General features: G+C 42.4%; 1 pseudogene; it reads left to right on the top strand.

The window, feature by feature from the left end:
- LOC135219040 (protein cycle-like) overlaps positions 1-17,040 on the top strand; it is a 93,854-nt pseudogene that overhangs the window by 944 nt on the left and 75,870 nt on the right.

Genomic DNA, 17,040 nt, shown 5'->3' with positions numbered 1-17,040 from the left:
AAGTTTGAGGGTTCTGTTCATAATCTGGAAAATTTCCAGTAGCATTGTCAAGTTTGAGAAACCTTTCCACATTCGTAGTGTGATTATGATTTATTTTTATGTATTCTCAGTACTATTGAGTTTTTTCATTCTTTTCTTTGCCACAGTGACAGCAATGAGGATGACAATGACTCAATCAAGGTTCCCCGGACAGGTGGTGATTGGAACAAGAGGTAAGCAATTATTTGCACAGCATGTAACATTTAAGACATTACTTACTAGGTAGTTTGTTTTATTCTTCTAAGCTGTGATGTTTGAAATATTCAGCTGTATTTATGTTCATGCATAGTAGCTGTATGGAGCTATTATTTTGAAATACATAATTTGTTCATGAAACTTACCTGTCAGATATATATATAGCTGTATTCTCCGAAGTCCGACAGAATTTCAAAACTCCCGGCACACGCAGTGGGCGGCCAGGTGGTTAGTACCCATTCCCGCCGCTGGGAGGCGGATATCAGGAATCATTCCCATTTTCTATTCAGATTTTTCTCTGTCGCGGTAGTGAAAACACCTGTTTCCACTACCTCCGCCTAGGATTTTGAAACTTCATTAGCCGCTTAAGTATCCTAACTTATTTTTTTGAATGATTGACTTGGATTTGTGGCTAGGCATACGCTATCATAAATTAATTAAAATTTTTTCATTGCATATGATGTCTGAATCTAGTTAGCCTAGTTTCAGACTTTGTTGTCTGCAACGGGTAAGGGGAGGCTACCGAAACCTTCGGTAGACACTCGCTTAGTATACATGACGTTTACATGTTTTTCTTTGTTGAAAGATCAATGTAATTAGTGTAATGTTGACTGATTCCGAAAGAGACGTATGATTCGTATGTACGCAAATTAGAGCGTGATAGAATCAGGAGGTCTTCCTCCACAGTAACAGAAGTTAGGATAATGAACCTACTAACCTCCAGTAGACTTTATTTTGCCTAACCCTGTGTATGGCTTACGGGCCTAGAGGAAGTTCTGTGAGAAGTAATGCCCTTTCTATATGGTGGATTACATCAAGTAAGCTTGAAAAGTGCTCGCTCTCCAATCAGTGTTGTGAGTGTAGTGATGTTGATTTTGCCCCTAGTGTTGTGGAGGGGGCGTCAGATCGGCCTTATAATGCCTCTAGGTCTAGACCTCTGTCGGACTCCCAGGACCACAGGGAGAGGGCATGTCGAAAGCCGAAGGAGGGTTACGAGGAACCCCCACCGATCTGGCGTCCCTTCGGCAAGACCTGAAGATGCTTCTCAGGCTGCCAAAGATCGTGCACGTGCACGAATCCTGAAGGATGCTTTCTCGTCCTCTGAGGCGTCCTCCCCGTACAGGGTTGGAGCTCTCGGAAGGACTCGCGCCCTTTAAATAGAAGCTTATTGAGGAGGACGCTTCACGTCCTCTCTCTATTGTCGTGCGATTGTAATCGCCGCCTTATCAATTTGACGACTTTCCAACACATGGGAGAAAGAAGAAGGAAATAGGAAGAACGCTGTTAAGCGCCCAGATCGCCTTATCATTCTTACTGTGAAAAGGAAGGAAGGCGTACCCTAAGGCGTCCTTTTGAGTGCGTTTCTGGAAGTGTCGATGAGCGTGACAGAGACGCAAGATGTCGCACAAGCGGCCGCCGTCTTTGTCAGGAGTTGCGAACGTCCATAATACTCGTCCGACGACGATCACCGTACATCGGCTTATGACTAGCACGCTTCATGAGCGGCGCTCCCCTTGAAGGCAGGACGCTTTTGAGGACGCTTTTCGGGACGCCTCCGTATTTGATAAGCAACAGTCATGTCCGAAGTTTTTACCAAGACGTACGGGAGAAACCTTCGGTTTCTTAATAAGAATCTTATCGACGTTTGGGTATGATGGCGGATAGGAAATATCTACTTCCTTCCGTAAACCCTAGAGATGAACAGGAATTCTGTCTCTTCCGCGATTTATGAGGAAATTACGAAGATTTAAAGAGTTCCTGGATTAACTTCCTTCCTTAAGGAAATATATTCTCTTTCTATCGTTCTATAACGAAAAGAACGAAGATAGTAAAAGTTTTTTCCTTTCTCTATCTGCCTCGGCAGGGAAAGAAGGTAGTAGAGTATCTGCTGTATGATAATACGATACGGTCAAATCATAAGCACATACCGTAGTTACTTCTTTGCTGTGCAACTCTATTACCAGTATCCTTACAGGACTTTCCTAGGAGGACTACGCTTAAAGGGATTGTTTATGACAATACCTAATTAGCTTCTAGATTTATCGAAGTCTGTTTTCGCTTAAATATACATTAATAAGAACTTCCTGAAGTTCGATAATAATTTTATAAGATTCCTTTATTGAATGGAGTAGCTGGCACTCTGGAAGAGTAAGGCCAGACAGCTAACGGAGGGGGCTGCTATCGCTTAGACCAACGCAGTAACCATCTATTGCTCAGTCATGAGAGGTCGGGCCTCCTGCGGGATGGAATGACTAACCGTATCTCTCCCCTACAATCGCGGTCTTAGCGCCTCAGATTGAGGGATAGTTAAGCAAACATAAATAAAATATTGTCTGCCTTTTGCAAACGTTCAATAAGAAAGATATTCCAGACCTTTCAATGCTAATTACCGTAGGTAACATTATTAAAGGAATCTAACGCAGCAGAACACTATATATTATATAATGTTCTCATGCTTACGAAAGCATGGCTTATTAGAGTACATGCTTAGTGAGAAGATGAATGTAGTAGAGAATTCACTTTTAAGTCTACGGTATGGTCAAGTCTTATGGCCTTTCATGCTCAGGGCGCTCGACAAGATCCTCTCTGAGATGCCCTTGGTGTTCTAGGCACCAATACGCTCGGTAAGACTCTCGCGAGGACGTCTCTTGAAGATGCTCAACGTCCTACGCATTGAGACGTGAGGAAGCTTTTGCCGATGCTCGACGTTCCTAAGGAACAGGAAGTACGGACTTCATCAGGACCGCTCTTAAGACGCTCGACGTCATAAACATTGATAAGCTTTTTGGAAGACGCTCGATGTCTTACACATCTGGACGCTCGCCAGGACGCTAGCGAGGACGCTCGCCAGGACGCTCGCCAGGACGCTAGCGAGGACGCTCGCCAGGACGCTAGCGAGGACGCTCGCCAGGACGCTAGCGAGGACGCTTTTGAAGACGCTCGGCATCCTACACGTCATGACGCTCGGTAGAGCACTTGCCAGGACGTTCTTCAGAACGATAGGCGTCCTACGCATCAAGACGTTCGGCAGGATTCCTGCAAGAACGCTCTTCAAGAGGGCGTCGTCGAAGTAGAGGAAGGAGTTTGGTCTCGTCAAGATGTCCTACCTTCGCTTTCTACGAAGGGAGCGTTCAATAGAATCCATCACTTGATTGAATTCCAGGGAAAACTGTAAGCAGATTTCGGTGTCATAAAACGCCTCGGTCTGCTTTCGGGATTGCGCTGCCGAAGGGGAACATTAAGGTCCTTCCTGTCGTAAGCCCAGTCCTCTAATCAGGAATCCTGCCCCTTCCTCGATTTCTGCGGGAATCGGGAAGGCTATATGCTCGAATTCCTGGATTACTTTCCGTCATGCAATTGGGTTAGTTCTCATTGACAAAGTTCTTAATAACATTTTATCGCATAAGCGGATAAGTAACAAAATTTCGAAAGCTCTCATTCATTAGTCAGAGGCTCATCCAGGAAAAAGACTTGTAGACTACGTCCATGAAGTCTTATGTCCAATATCATAAGAAGCTTGAACTGTCCTTTTCGATCCTCGGTTCTCACTTGATCTCCATTCGAATAATGTTAATTCGTTCTCTTGGCAAAGAGAACGAAGACAGTCAATTTCCATTCTCTCTCTCTTCCTCGTCGAGGAAAGAATGTAGTAGAGAATTTTATGTTCAAGTGACTACAATACTTACGTATTTTATCTTTGCGTCATATTACTAATGTAGGGTTCAAGTCATATACGCATATCATGGTTACCTCTACAGATGGCAACCGAAAAGACGGTTTATTGTAAATGTATTTAATCGGTCCTTCCTGCAACTTCCAGAGTTTCCGCTGTAAGGACAACGCTAAAGGTATTGTTACAACAACACTAACTCAGCGTCGGCATCTAGCGAATTATGTTTCGCTAATATGCCTGCTTGAGAATTTCCTTATCGATAATAGTAACAAACCTATTCCTTCGTAGAAGAGAGATAGCTGGTAACTCAGGCAGAATAGTGCGAGACGAGAGGTTGCTGTCATTGTGGATGACGCAGTGTATTTAATCGGTACTCCAGGAAACTTTCCAGGAGTTTCCGATTTAACATTTGGTTAATTAAGCGTAATGTTACGACAACACAAAATCAGCTTCTGTATTTAGCGAATTTTGTTTCGCTTAAATATGCCAACTTGAGAGTTTTCTGTTCAAATAATGTAAAATCTATTCCTTAGATGAATAGAATAGCTGGCAACTCGGCATAAGACTGCGAGAAGGTGAACATAAGCTGCTGCCTGCTGCCTGTGACTGTCACAGTGTCACCAACTCAGTATCAGGTAGCTCGCTGTTAAGCTCGGTCGGTTACGTCTCTCTCTCCCGCGGGATTGATTGACGAACCATATCTCTACCCTACAATCATGACTTTCGCCTCGGGTTGAGGGGATTTCTAGTAATCATGAATAAACACGACTTCCTATTGCTAAGAAATTTTCAACAGAGATATCTCTTAGACCTGTTCAGCGCTGCTTACCGCACTGTAACAGAATTCTGTACGAGTTTACCGCGGCATAGCACTATATAATGCTCTCCTGCTTATGCAAAGCGCAGCCTTATTAGGGAAGGAAGCATGCTTAGTGAGGGGAATGGATGAGTCTGCTGGGGACCATTTCCTCGCGGAGAAGCTTGTTTTCCCTGAATAGACTGCAATTCAGACCTCTACAGTTTTTCCTGCAGGAGGACTGAAATAACATCAAAGATCTAGAAATAATTCTAAACCATCTCTCAATGGGTTGACGATCACCTCAGGTTGATACCGAGAGGGTGCCAGGCATCCGGACAGAGGTACAGAGGTCCTGGCACATAATCTAAGAGAATTGGAAGCAATTTGGTTGGCTCTCCAGTTCTCGAAGAGTGAGTTTTTGGTGGTTCGATTGGTCCAAATCGTCTCAGATAATTTCGCAGCTCTCTCATATCCCAAGAAGAGAGAGATGGTTATCGACATAGGCACGGAACGTAACGATCCTCAAGAGGTTCGTTACACTATTGCACGTCCGTGCGGATCTTCTCGATCGGCGGCAGCAACTACTGACGTCTGAGTAATCCCTCGCTTAGAAGTATGTCGTGAGTTGTGGAGACGTTGGAGACGTCCTTTCGTAGATTTCTTCGCAATATTGAAGACGAAGAAGCTTCCTCTACGTTGCTCCCTTATTCTCGATCCCGAGAGCGGTAGCAATAGACGCAATCATATTAGTATGGAATGGGGATAGTTGGTTAGTTCTTTTCTCCCTATTCAAAAGCTTAGGAAATCTGATAAGATAATCGCTGGCGTCAGAGGGCGAGAAAGACGCTGATCGCCCCATGTTGGCCTTCGAGAGGCTGGATTCACAGAGGTCAGTCCTTCAGAGGGCATTTTCCAAGGACCCTTCCCGAGAGAATCGGTCTACTCTAACAGCCTCACTTCGAGAGGTACCTAAAACCTCTCCGCTCTGAGTCTGGATGCGTTCAGACTGTCGAGAAGCGAGAGGATTTCAAGATTAATTACAAGTCTCATTGCCAAAGCAAAGCAGTGCTGCATATTTTTTGCAGTGTACCAATCGGAGTGGGCCGATTCTGGAGATAGTGCAGGAAGAATGACTGCTCCTACACCTCCACCTCTGTGAATTACTTTACCGTCTTCCCTTTCCGTCTGAATTATGGGATAAGCTAACAGTCCCAACGATTGTAGAATAACGAAATATGTTGTTGACGGCCTCTAGGCTCAGAGATTCGGATCTGTCAAACAACAAAGCCCTTCACGATCTTTGAGGTCTGCGGAAATCTTGATGGAACTTAGACGTAGTCTGAAGTTCTTGATGTCAAAGCATTTCGAACCTCTCCTTTCTGTAAACTTAATACACGTGACCAGAAAGGCTAATTTTCTAACACTCTAGCTACGGCAATGAGGGTTAGTGAGGTTTTTAGCCATCATCAGAGGTTTTGGCTTTAGAGGACATAATTCGGTGTCTCTAAGCCTTCCGTTCTTGCTAAGAACGAAAAACCCGTCTAACCCTTGGCCCAGAGGCCTGGAGATCAAGGGATGGCACAAATTATTGGGCAAGAGCCACAGAGAGTCCTGTGCCCTGTCGGGGCTCTCAAGTTCTATCTTGATAAAACTAAAGAAAGTCAAGGTCATTCGGACAATCTGCGGTGTTCCGTAAAAAGACCAGACTTGCCCAGGTCGAAGAACGCCCTGGCGTTATTTTTAATTTGGAGTCTTTCTAAGAGGCTCATTCGTCATGTTTGAACAAAGATTTGAAACCTTTTAAAGTAAATGCTCACGAGGTGAGGGCGCGGCCTCGGAAGCATTTCACAGAGCATGACACTCAGTAATATCCTGAGTGCCACGTTTGAGCGAAGCAATCTGTGTTCGCTTCACACTCCCGATTTAGTGAAGACGACATATGATATCTGCGAGTCGCTAGGACCATACATATCCGTAGAAATATTATTGGAGGCAGGAGCAGCACGAATCCTATCCTATAGAAAAGGGATAGGTGTGCTTTTAACTTTGAAGGGTTGGTCGCTTGAGGCGCTTTCCCTTTCGTTAGCCTAGAAGTTATGGGACTAACTTCGATAGGTTAGGTCAGGTGGTGGTTTTAGCTTCGTTGCCCTCACAGTATGGTCAATATGGTCTAGTCACATTGTGGTCACGCTCCCGTTGACAGATCATCTAGAGCGCACCAACTACACAGGTCACTACCTTGTTGGCAACTCTAGTAAAGCAAAAGCAGACTTCGGTGACAGTAATCAAGAAGTCAGCTATTGCTAACAGGTAAGGAATCAAGATGTCAATCATCTGCACTTGAGGGTGTTTCCTAATCCTTCTATTCTGTCCCTTCCCACCTCCAATGGTGGGATTCAGCTATATATATATCTGACAGGTAAGTTTCATGAACAAAATGTTATTGTTATGATACAATAAAGTTTGTTCATACTTACCTGGCAGATATATATAAAGTTAAAGTAGGGCCCACCCACCACCTCCCCCTCAGGGGACAGTGGTATGAAAAATCTGAATAGAAAATGGGAATGATTCCTGATATCCGCCTCCCAGCGGCGGGAATGGGTACTAACCACCTGGCCGCCCCCCCACTGCGTGTGCCGGGAGTTTGAAATTCTGTCGGACTTCGGAGAATACAGCTATATATATACTGCCAGGTAAGTATGAACAAACTTTATTGTATCATAACAATAACATTTTTTGTCAGTAAGTTTATACAGACTATCAAACAGAATTGCAATTTAAAAATATGCTGTAGATAATTTAGATGTAAAATCCTTTGGTCTTCTCTTTAGAAGCTTTTAGATGGTTGTCTAATCTGCCTGTGTCTGAGTAACTTCTAAGTAGGCGTTGGTACTTATGTAAGAACGAACCATTGTTTTACCTGTGGGAATAAATGTTTTGTTATCTAGATAGAAATGAGAGAAAATAGAGGATGCAGAACATTTTTATTACTAGCTTTCCTCCTCCTTTTTGGAGTAATGAGTTGCTTTCAGCAGTATCTCATTGCCTGACCAGACATGTAAATCCTTAACAATGTGATAATCAGACAAAGATTTGTATTTGTTGTTATTTCATTTTTTATGTAAATTTCATGTTTCATAAACCCTTCAGTTTGTGTTCCATTTTCTTTTTCACTTGTTTTCAAGTTATGGTAACGGATGAATGTGATGTCTAATAATTCATAAGGTTATGGAACCTCAGATCTTTTCTTGAGTTATTTAAACTGAAGTTCTGCTCTCTGTATTTTTTTCAAACTCCAGTTATATGGCAATTATAGTTTTATATAAGTAACTTACCAAGTACTGATTACATAGCTATTAGTTTCTACTTAACAGCAGCCTGAAAACAAGAACTTTTGAAAATTGTGGTAGCGCTCTTTTGTTTTGGGTGTAGGTAACTAACCCACTTGGTACAACAAAGCTGAAAGGCTCAATTCGTTTCTGCCGGTCTTAGTGACTTACCATAGGTTGTTGAGCAGTTCTTGAATGCTTGGTCTCTGGATTGTTGTATTTTCGCCAATTTTGGTGACGTATTCTGATGTTTTAGTAGCGCTAATTAGAGTTAGCTTAGCAGATTTGACTTGTTTACCGATTGAGACTTTAGTATTTTGATTTCACCTTATCATGTCAGACTCTAGTTTATCTAGTGTTAGGTTGCAGCAAAGGCTGCAAAACAAGACAAGACTGACTTCTGCAGAGTAAGTTAGTCATACTATGTGTTGTGTATATAGGCCATCCCGGGTTACGACAGGTTCGGCTTACGACGTTCCAAGGTTAAGGTGCTTTTCAATTATACTTATCAGAAATTATTTCCAGGGTTACGACGCCTACAACATTTATCTTTCAGATGAAATATGACACCAAAAATGCAAAATAATCAATATTTTAAGTTTTTTTTTATGAAAAATGCAATAAGAATGCACTTTACAGGCGGCCCGCGGTTAACGGCGCAATCACTCAACGGCGAATCGGTTTTACGGCGGTTGTCAAAAATATTCATTAAAAAAATAAGGCATTTTAAAGGTATCTTTACGGCACAAATTTCAGTTAACAGCGCCGCTAGCGCCGTTGTCTAACGAGTTCATACATATGTAGAAATGCCGTTCAAACAATAGAAGGTTATGCAAATTATATAACAAATTTTATGGAGAGTTATTACTAGGGTAAAAATATATGCCTCTGACGCTGTTCTATGCCGAAAATATCGAGTTACATAAAGTGCAAATTTAGCTATGGATGTGTCGATTCATAAATGTTCATGCTTTTGTTTAAAATGTGTATGAAAATGTATTACGTGAAAGGCATTATTATTTGTTCTGTACAGAAAATATGATACAAAGGCAGCTTTTGAAACTGCCACTTCACGTTATCAAATACGATGTTTTTTCATGTTCTTTCTTGTAAGCCGCCGCTGCCGCTCTTCCGAAAATATCGATTTAAAAAAAGTGCAAATTAGCGATCGATGTGTCGATTTTATAAATGTTTATGCTTCTAAGTTTAAAATGTATATGAAAATGTACTACGAATAGGGTATTTTTATTTCTGTGCAGAAATATGATAAAAAGGCAGCTTTTGAAACTCCCCTTCAAGTTATCGACTACGATGTGTCGATTCATAAGTGTTCATGCTTTGTTTAAAATGTGTATGAAAATGTATTACGTGAAAAGGCATTTTTATTTCTGTACAGAAATATGATACAAGGCAGCTTTTGAAATTGCCCTTCACGTTATCAAATACGATGTTTTTTCATGTTCTTTCTTGTAAGCCGCCGCCTGCCGCTCTTCCGAAAATGTCGATTAAAAAAAGTGCAAATTAGCCATCGATGTGTCGATTTTATAAATGTTTATGCTTTTATGTTTAAATAAAATGTGTATGAAAATGTACTACGAATAGGGTATTTTTATTTCTGTGCAGAAATATGATAAAAAGGCAGCTTTTGAAACTCCCCTTCACTTATCGACTACGATGTTTTTTTCAAGTTCGTTCTTGTATGCCGCCGTCTGCGCTCTTCGAAAATATCGAGTTAAAAAAAAAAAAAAGTGCAAATTTAGCGATCGATGTGTCGATTTTTCAAATGTTTATGCTTTTATGTTTAAAATGTGTATGAAAAAACATATTGCGTAAAGGTATTTCATTTTTGTACAGAAATAAGATACAATTAAGGCAGCCTTTGTAACTACGCTCCACGTTGTCAGGGGATGGTTTTTCATGTTCGTTCTTGTCCGCCAGTTCCGAAAAATGCATTGTGTTATTTTATTAATTAACGCATCTTTTCCATAAATCCTTTAAAAAGTTATACATTATTTCACTGTATCCAAGAATATTGTATGTATTCTCATATTATTGTATTTTAAAATACTACGGCAAACTTAAGCCCGTATCCGCGGAGCGGCCAATGTTGTGGTTTGAAATCAGCTGATGAATACGAGTCTGTTTCACCATAACGCAATTTCTGAGCGAATGCTCTTGCTTCTAGTTAGCATAAACGAATATCTATATACTTGACTTATATGAGACAAAGTTATTTTTCCATATACAGCGTGTTTTTAGGTGTAAATATTTATTGAATATGTCTCGTTGTGAAATGTGAACTACTATTTTTTTTCGTTAACAGATTACGTTGGCGGCATGTTTATTGCGTAAAAAATTATGTGATTCCGTTCGCAATACGTAATCCTTTATATCATCGTAATACGAACTTTACGCTATTTATCTTATATCGGCGTGAAACCAACAGTAAAATGTGTTCTTTCAAGCACAGTAGTTTTGATTAAAATGATTTTATCCCAATTTTATCTACAGTTGTGTGTGATGGCAGACGTTTACTGCAGTTTTATCCTTGTTGCCGATGTACGATAATAGTCATTAGCAGCTTGAACAGTTTTCTCAGCTTCAGTTATAACTAGGTTTAAATTTAATGGTATATTTCCCGATGATCTTTAATCTATATTGATCTCTGATCTATAGCGAATAAAGTTATTACATTAAGATATCTCAGTTCTATTCTATACATAATGCCATTTATAACAATACGGTAATGTTGCACTGTAGTACGATGATCGAAATACAAGCCAAACAGATGTTATCCAGTTCGGTTGTACTTAGAAAAAAAAAAAAGTCTTTTCTCGTTCGGATGTTCATGCTGTACACGTTCACGCAACGAGTATAACGTTAACACCATACTTTCATCATTCTCTTTGCTGTTATTGAACTTATGTAACTAGAAGATGGATAAAGTTAGACCATTGTAAATTGATCTCTCATAAAATCGAACTATCGTAAGACTAATGATCGTAACCTGAACACTACAGCTACCTGTACACTGTATAAACTTTATTATATCTTTACATACTTTAGACACCCACATGTACTGTACAGTAATTTCTAATAGTACTATACTGCATAAATATATTTTACTTATTGCGTCGTTGTGGGATTACAGCGCCTTTGACTGGTCTAGAGTTTGAAAGAAGGTGTGTGGCGCGGCCGTAGGCTTTAAATCGCTCAGCGTCGAAAATCGCTTGGCGTCGGTGGCCAGGAACAGAACCCCTGCCGCTAACCGAGGGCCGCCTGTACATAGTTTTCAATGCACCCAAAGCATTCAAAGCAAGGTTTTCTTAGGATTTTTATGATATTCTGGCTTACGACGATTTTCGGCTTTTGACGGCGTCTCAAGAACGGAACCCCCGTTGTAACGCGGGGACTGCCTGTATAGAGGGCAGATTTGCTCTTTGACTCTTACGTGTGATGAGTGCAAAGATTGGGACGAGAGAAAATGGCAGGTTTTTCTAAACTTCATGACAAAACTAGGAAAATGGCTGATAAAGTTGAAGCCAGGGCTGCTAAGTCAAAGTGCTTCTCCTGATAATGATGTTATTTTGTCTGTTCCTTTGATGCATGCGACTGCCTTTTCTCTTAATAACATTCCTCTGACTCTTCCCTGTACTCCAATTCCAGGCTCTCTCTCAGAACCCAGTGCCATTGCCAGTGTTGCAGCATGGATAGACCAGAAATTTGGTCTTTTAGTTAGTACAATAACCAAAATTGGGTCTTCGATGAAAGCGCTCATGGATAAACTGAATAGTGTTGGTGATAGTGTAGTGGAGGGGGTGGCTATCTGTCCCTCCGATGCTCCTAGACCAAGGGCCCTGTTAGACTCCCCTGCACCTAGGAGTAAGCATACTGGCAGTCCAAGGAGGTTGATGGGGTTTGCCCATGGGTAGTTGCCTCTTCAAATGAACCTGTCGATGGTCTTTTCCAGACGTTGGATGGCCCATGGAAAGGCTTCCATGTGGATAGTCATAATTTGTCTTCTAGTGAGTCGGACAATGGTGTGTATGAGGGGCGCTGTAGGCACTTTTACAGTTTTTCGAGGCCGTTAAAAAGACACAGTTCTTCGTTGGAAGACTGGCCTCCTACATGTAAACGTTTGAAGGAATGTGAACCCAGTCTGCTCCCCTCCTGTAGTTTTTGGGAGAGCCCCTGTCAAGTTTCTGAGCGTAAGGTTGCTGTGCCTTAACACTCTACTTCTTCAAAGTATCAGAGTCAAGTTTACAGAGTGCCCTGTTTTGGAATGCACAGAATGTACAGTTTCGGAGCACAACTTCCAAGTGTTCGGAGCACCTAGCGTACAAATCCCAGCGCACCCACTTTTGGCTACGAGTACTTGCGTGTCTGATAAGGCATTCAGAGATGGCACACAAGGATTACTGCAATTTTTACAAGAGGTACAGTAATACCTTGAGATACAAGCAGCCCAAAATGCGATTTGTTCATGAATCTTACTGCAGATATATATATAGCTGTATTCTCCGAAGTCCGACAGAATTTCAAAACTCCCGGCACACGCAGTGGTCGGCCAGGTGGTAGTACCCATTCCCGCCGCGGAGGCATAAGGAACCATTCCCATTTTCTGTCAGATATTTTCTGTCGCCGGTGCAGACAAAAAGTGATTTTCTGCACCTCCGTCATTGGATTTTGGAACTCTTTTTGGTCACTTGAGTATCCCGATTGATTTTTGGTTATTTGATTTGGATCGGTGGTTAGGCATACGCTAATTGTGGATTGTTTTATTTTGGCTTGATTTTTCCTTAAATTACGATGTCTGGATCTAGTCGACTAGGCCAGAGTATGTTGTGTGGAAGAATGCAAGGTTAGGCTACCGAAAACTTCGGTAGACCCTCATACAGTGTGCGCGAATTGTAGGAAACATGTTTGTATGTTTGATGACCGCTGCAACGAGTGTGAAAATATGTCTGATTCTGCGTGGAAGGCTTATGAATCATAGGTACGTAAACTAGAACGTGATAGTGTAAGGAGGTCTTCCTCTAGGCGTGTAACACAAGTTACCCGTCCAGTAGAATTTATCCTCCAAAGACCTGTGATGCCTTCGGGCCCTACAATAGTGTCTTTGGAGGGTAATACCCTATCTGTGATTCTTAAATCTTTGCGTAGCCTGGAATCATGTTTGCATTAAAAGTTTTAGTAGTGTATTTGAAGTATAGTGATAATGCCATGAGTGTTCATTCTATCGCGTAAGCGTATAATTTCTCATTGACAAAACACTACCGACGTGATGGCTCTCCCTACCTCGGCGAGGCAGAATGTAGTAGGGAGGTATCTGTTCCGGCAATTGTTTCTAAAACAAATACTCTAAGCCGTTTGTTCATAAAACTTAGCCAGTCAGATATATGTATATATATATATATCTGCCGGGTAAAGGTGAACAAGTGTTGTTGTATCATAGTAATATTATTTTTGCCCTTACGTCATATTACTATCAAGCGGTTGTATGGTTCAAGTTATATACTCATACCATAGTTACTCCTACGGAGGACAACCGAGAGTACGATTATTCTTATTACATTTAATCGGTTCTCCCTGCAACTATTCAGGGGTTGCCGGTTTCCCTATTTTTAAACATTTAAGGTATTGTTATGACAATACCAAGTTAGCCTTTTATATTTAGCAAATTCAGTTTCGCTTAAATATACGTACCAGTTTGATGGATTTTGGTTTCTGCTCTATAATGATAGTAAACCTATTCATTCGTAGAATGGTGTAGGTGGCAACTCAGGCAGAGCAGTGCGAGAACGACAAACGTTCTCTGAGTCTGCTGTCACTAATGCGTAATGCCAGTGCTCAGTTCCATCTGATTGTCTGCCATGCGCGGTAGGTTACGTCTCTCTCTCTCCTGCGGGATTGACGGACTAACCGTATTTCTACCCTACAATCACGGCCTTAGCCTCGGGTTGAGGGGAATTCTAGCATACATGACTGAACATCTTCACTTTGCGAGAATTTTTTCATAAAAAAAAAAATAAAATAAATATAAATATATGTGTATGTAGTATGTGTATATATATATGTGTATATGTATATATATATATATAATTATATTATATATTATAAATAATATATATATATATAATATCTATATATATATATATATGATATATATATATATATATATAGATATATATGTGTAAATGTATATGTGTGTGTATGTATATATATATGTATAAGACCTTTGTCGGTTCTGTTTACCACATGGTAACAGAATTCTGTCCGAGTCTACAGCGGCATAGCACACATGATTTCCCTTGAAACAAGAATGATGTGCAAGAGATGCAGTCAATTAGCTCGCCGAGACGTCCCTTGCTCGATTATGAGGGGGACTCCTTCCGCTGCCAAATACGACAGCGCCGAGCGTGACGCTCGGCAGGATGCTCGGCTTGACGCTTGGCTGGACGCATAACGTAATGCTTCTTCAGACATTCGCCGAGAGTCAGAGAATAGTAATGGATCTCAGGAAGGAGACTTTTAGGAAGAAACAAATGAACAATCTTCTACAGTGTCTTCAGATTACTCCCGTTTAAGTGAAACGCAGCCTTATTAGGGAAGGAAACATGCTCGGTGAGGGAATGAATGAATTGCAGGGGACCATTTCCTCGCTGGAGAATTTGTTTGTTTTCCCTGAATAGACTGAAATTCACACTTCTCCCGTTTTTCCTGCAGAAAAACTGGAATAGCATAGATGATCTAGAAATGATTCTGAACATCTCTCATAGTCAAGATTCGTCTATAGGTGATGTCATGGCTCATAATCTCATAGAATTCGAATCTTGAAAGATTACTTTTGTCTTCAGAGACGTCCTCCCCGCGCAGGAGTTGGAACTCTCGGAGGGTCTCGCTCCCTCTGAGGTAGAACGAAGACGCTATATGTCACACAGGCGGCCGTCGTCTTTGGTTTGGTTCCTCGGAGGGGAACGCTTCTCGTCCGTTAGCTCCTTCTGCTTTGCGGTCGTCTCCTGGGCATTGGAAGACTTTCCGCAGTAAAGAGGAGCTAAGATGTATGATGTATGGTCTCAGGGAGGGGGGACCGGGCTTCACGTCCTCTCTCTTTTTCTGCCGTGTTGCAATCTTCACCGTAGAGGAGTCTTCCGATGAGTATGCTTTTGAGCGCTTCGGTCGCTCCAAAGATATATCCTTGGCGGTCCATGTGAGAAGGAGGAGGGCTTCCCCTCGCCCATCGTCTTCTCAAAGGATCAGCCTTTGCCTGAGAAGGAATGTTCTCCATCGAAAAGGATGATTGTGTCTTTGCAACAACAACTTGTTTTGTTGATTGCAGTGAGAAAGGCAAAGCCACATCGCGAGAGGAAGGATGATAGGCTGCCAATCAAGAGTCCAGGCAGTCCCCTTCTCCTTCTCCTCGTTCCGCTCTTTCGCCAGTTGCCTTGCTCTCTAGATTTCATGCAGCTCTCCAGAGGTTGTCTAGAGAGCACGGTTACCATCTTCCCGAACGTGTGTCAGTTGAGAAGAAGAAGAGGTCTTGGTTCGATGGCTTCGAGCCTCTTTTTGAAGAATAGTTTCAGCCTGCGGCCCCTCAGTCTCCTCTTCGCAATTGTTATCTTCGAAGGACGACTGGCTCATTCATGCCTCCACTCAAACGCGGTGTCTGAAGGATTTTCAAACAACTTAATCGTTGGTGAAGTCCCTGGGACTACTGGTGAATTTCGAAAAGTCACATCTGATCCCAACCCAATCCATCGTGTATCTGGGGATTCAGATGGATTCAGTGGCTTTTCGAGCTTTTCCGTCCCAGGGACGTCAGCAGCAAGGCTTAGACAAAGTGTTAGCCTTCCTAAGGAAAGATTCGTGCTTGGTGAGGGAATGGATGAGTCTAACTGGAGACCATTTCCTCGCTGGAGAAGTTTGTTTCCTTGGGGAGACTGCACCTCAGACCGTTACAATTTTTTCTCAAGTACAATTGGAAAGAAAACAAGAATCTACACATGATCTTGGAAATTTCAGGAGAGGTAAAACATCACTTGAAATGTTGGCTAGATCCAGTGTAGCTTTCGGAGGGCGTGTCTCTCAAGCTTCAGAGCCCCGACCTAGTGTTGTTCTCCGACGCGTCCACCATGGGATGGGGAGCATCATTAGGGGGAAAGAAGTGGCAGGCACCTGGAGAGGGGAACAGTGTCCTGGCACATAAACCTAAAGGAAATGGCAGCCATCTTTTTAGCTCTCCAGTTTTTTCCAAGAAAAAGTCTCTCATCGAATAGTCCAAGTCAACTCAGACAACACCACAGCTCTGGCGTACTTGAAGAAGTAGGGAGGAGGAACACAGTCTCAGTCCCTTTTTGCTCTGGCAAAGGAGATCTTGCTGTGGGCAAGGGCACTGGACGTCATGATCCTTACGAAGTTTGTAGCATGAGTAGAGAACGTCTGGGCAGATCTCCTCAGCAGACGAGGTCAACTTCTGCCAACCGAGTAGACTCTGCATCAGGAGGTATGCCAAGAGCTGTGGGGGTTATGGGGACGTCCGCTCGTGGATATCTTTGCGACGTCCAGAACGAAGAGGCTTCCACTGTACTGCTCCCCAGTACTCGACCCAGCGCAGTGACGATAGACACATTCTCTGGACTGGACGGGGATGGACCTGCACGCCTTTCCCCGTTTCAGATCTTAGGGGAAGTCATGAGAAAGTTTGTGGTGTCGGAAGGGACAAGAATGACTTTGTTCGCCCCGTTCTGGCCTGTGAGAGAGTGGTTCACAGAGGTCATGGCCTTTGTAGTAGACTTCCCGAGGACGCTTCCAGTAAGGACAGATCTACTCAGACAGCCCCACTTCGAGAGGTACCACAGAAGCCTCTTCGCTCTGAGTCTGACTGCATTCAGACTATCCAAAAGTTGGCCAGAGCGAGAGGCTTTTATACGTCAATGGCAAAAGCTATCGCCAGTGCAAGAAGAGCGTTTTCCAACGCAGTGTACCAATCGAAGTGGACAGTC

The sequence above is a fragment of the Macrobrachium nipponense genome, chromosome 1 (assembly GCF_015104395.2).
Source record: "Macrobrachium nipponense isolate FS-2020 chromosome 1, ASM1510439v2, whole genome shotgun sequence".
Classification (NCBI taxonomy): Eukaryota; Metazoa; Arthropoda; class Malacostraca; order Decapoda; family Palaemonidae; genus Macrobrachium; species Macrobrachium nipponense.
The sequence above is the reverse complement of the archived record's forward strand: the minus strand, read 5'-3'. Positions and strand labels throughout refer to the sequence as shown.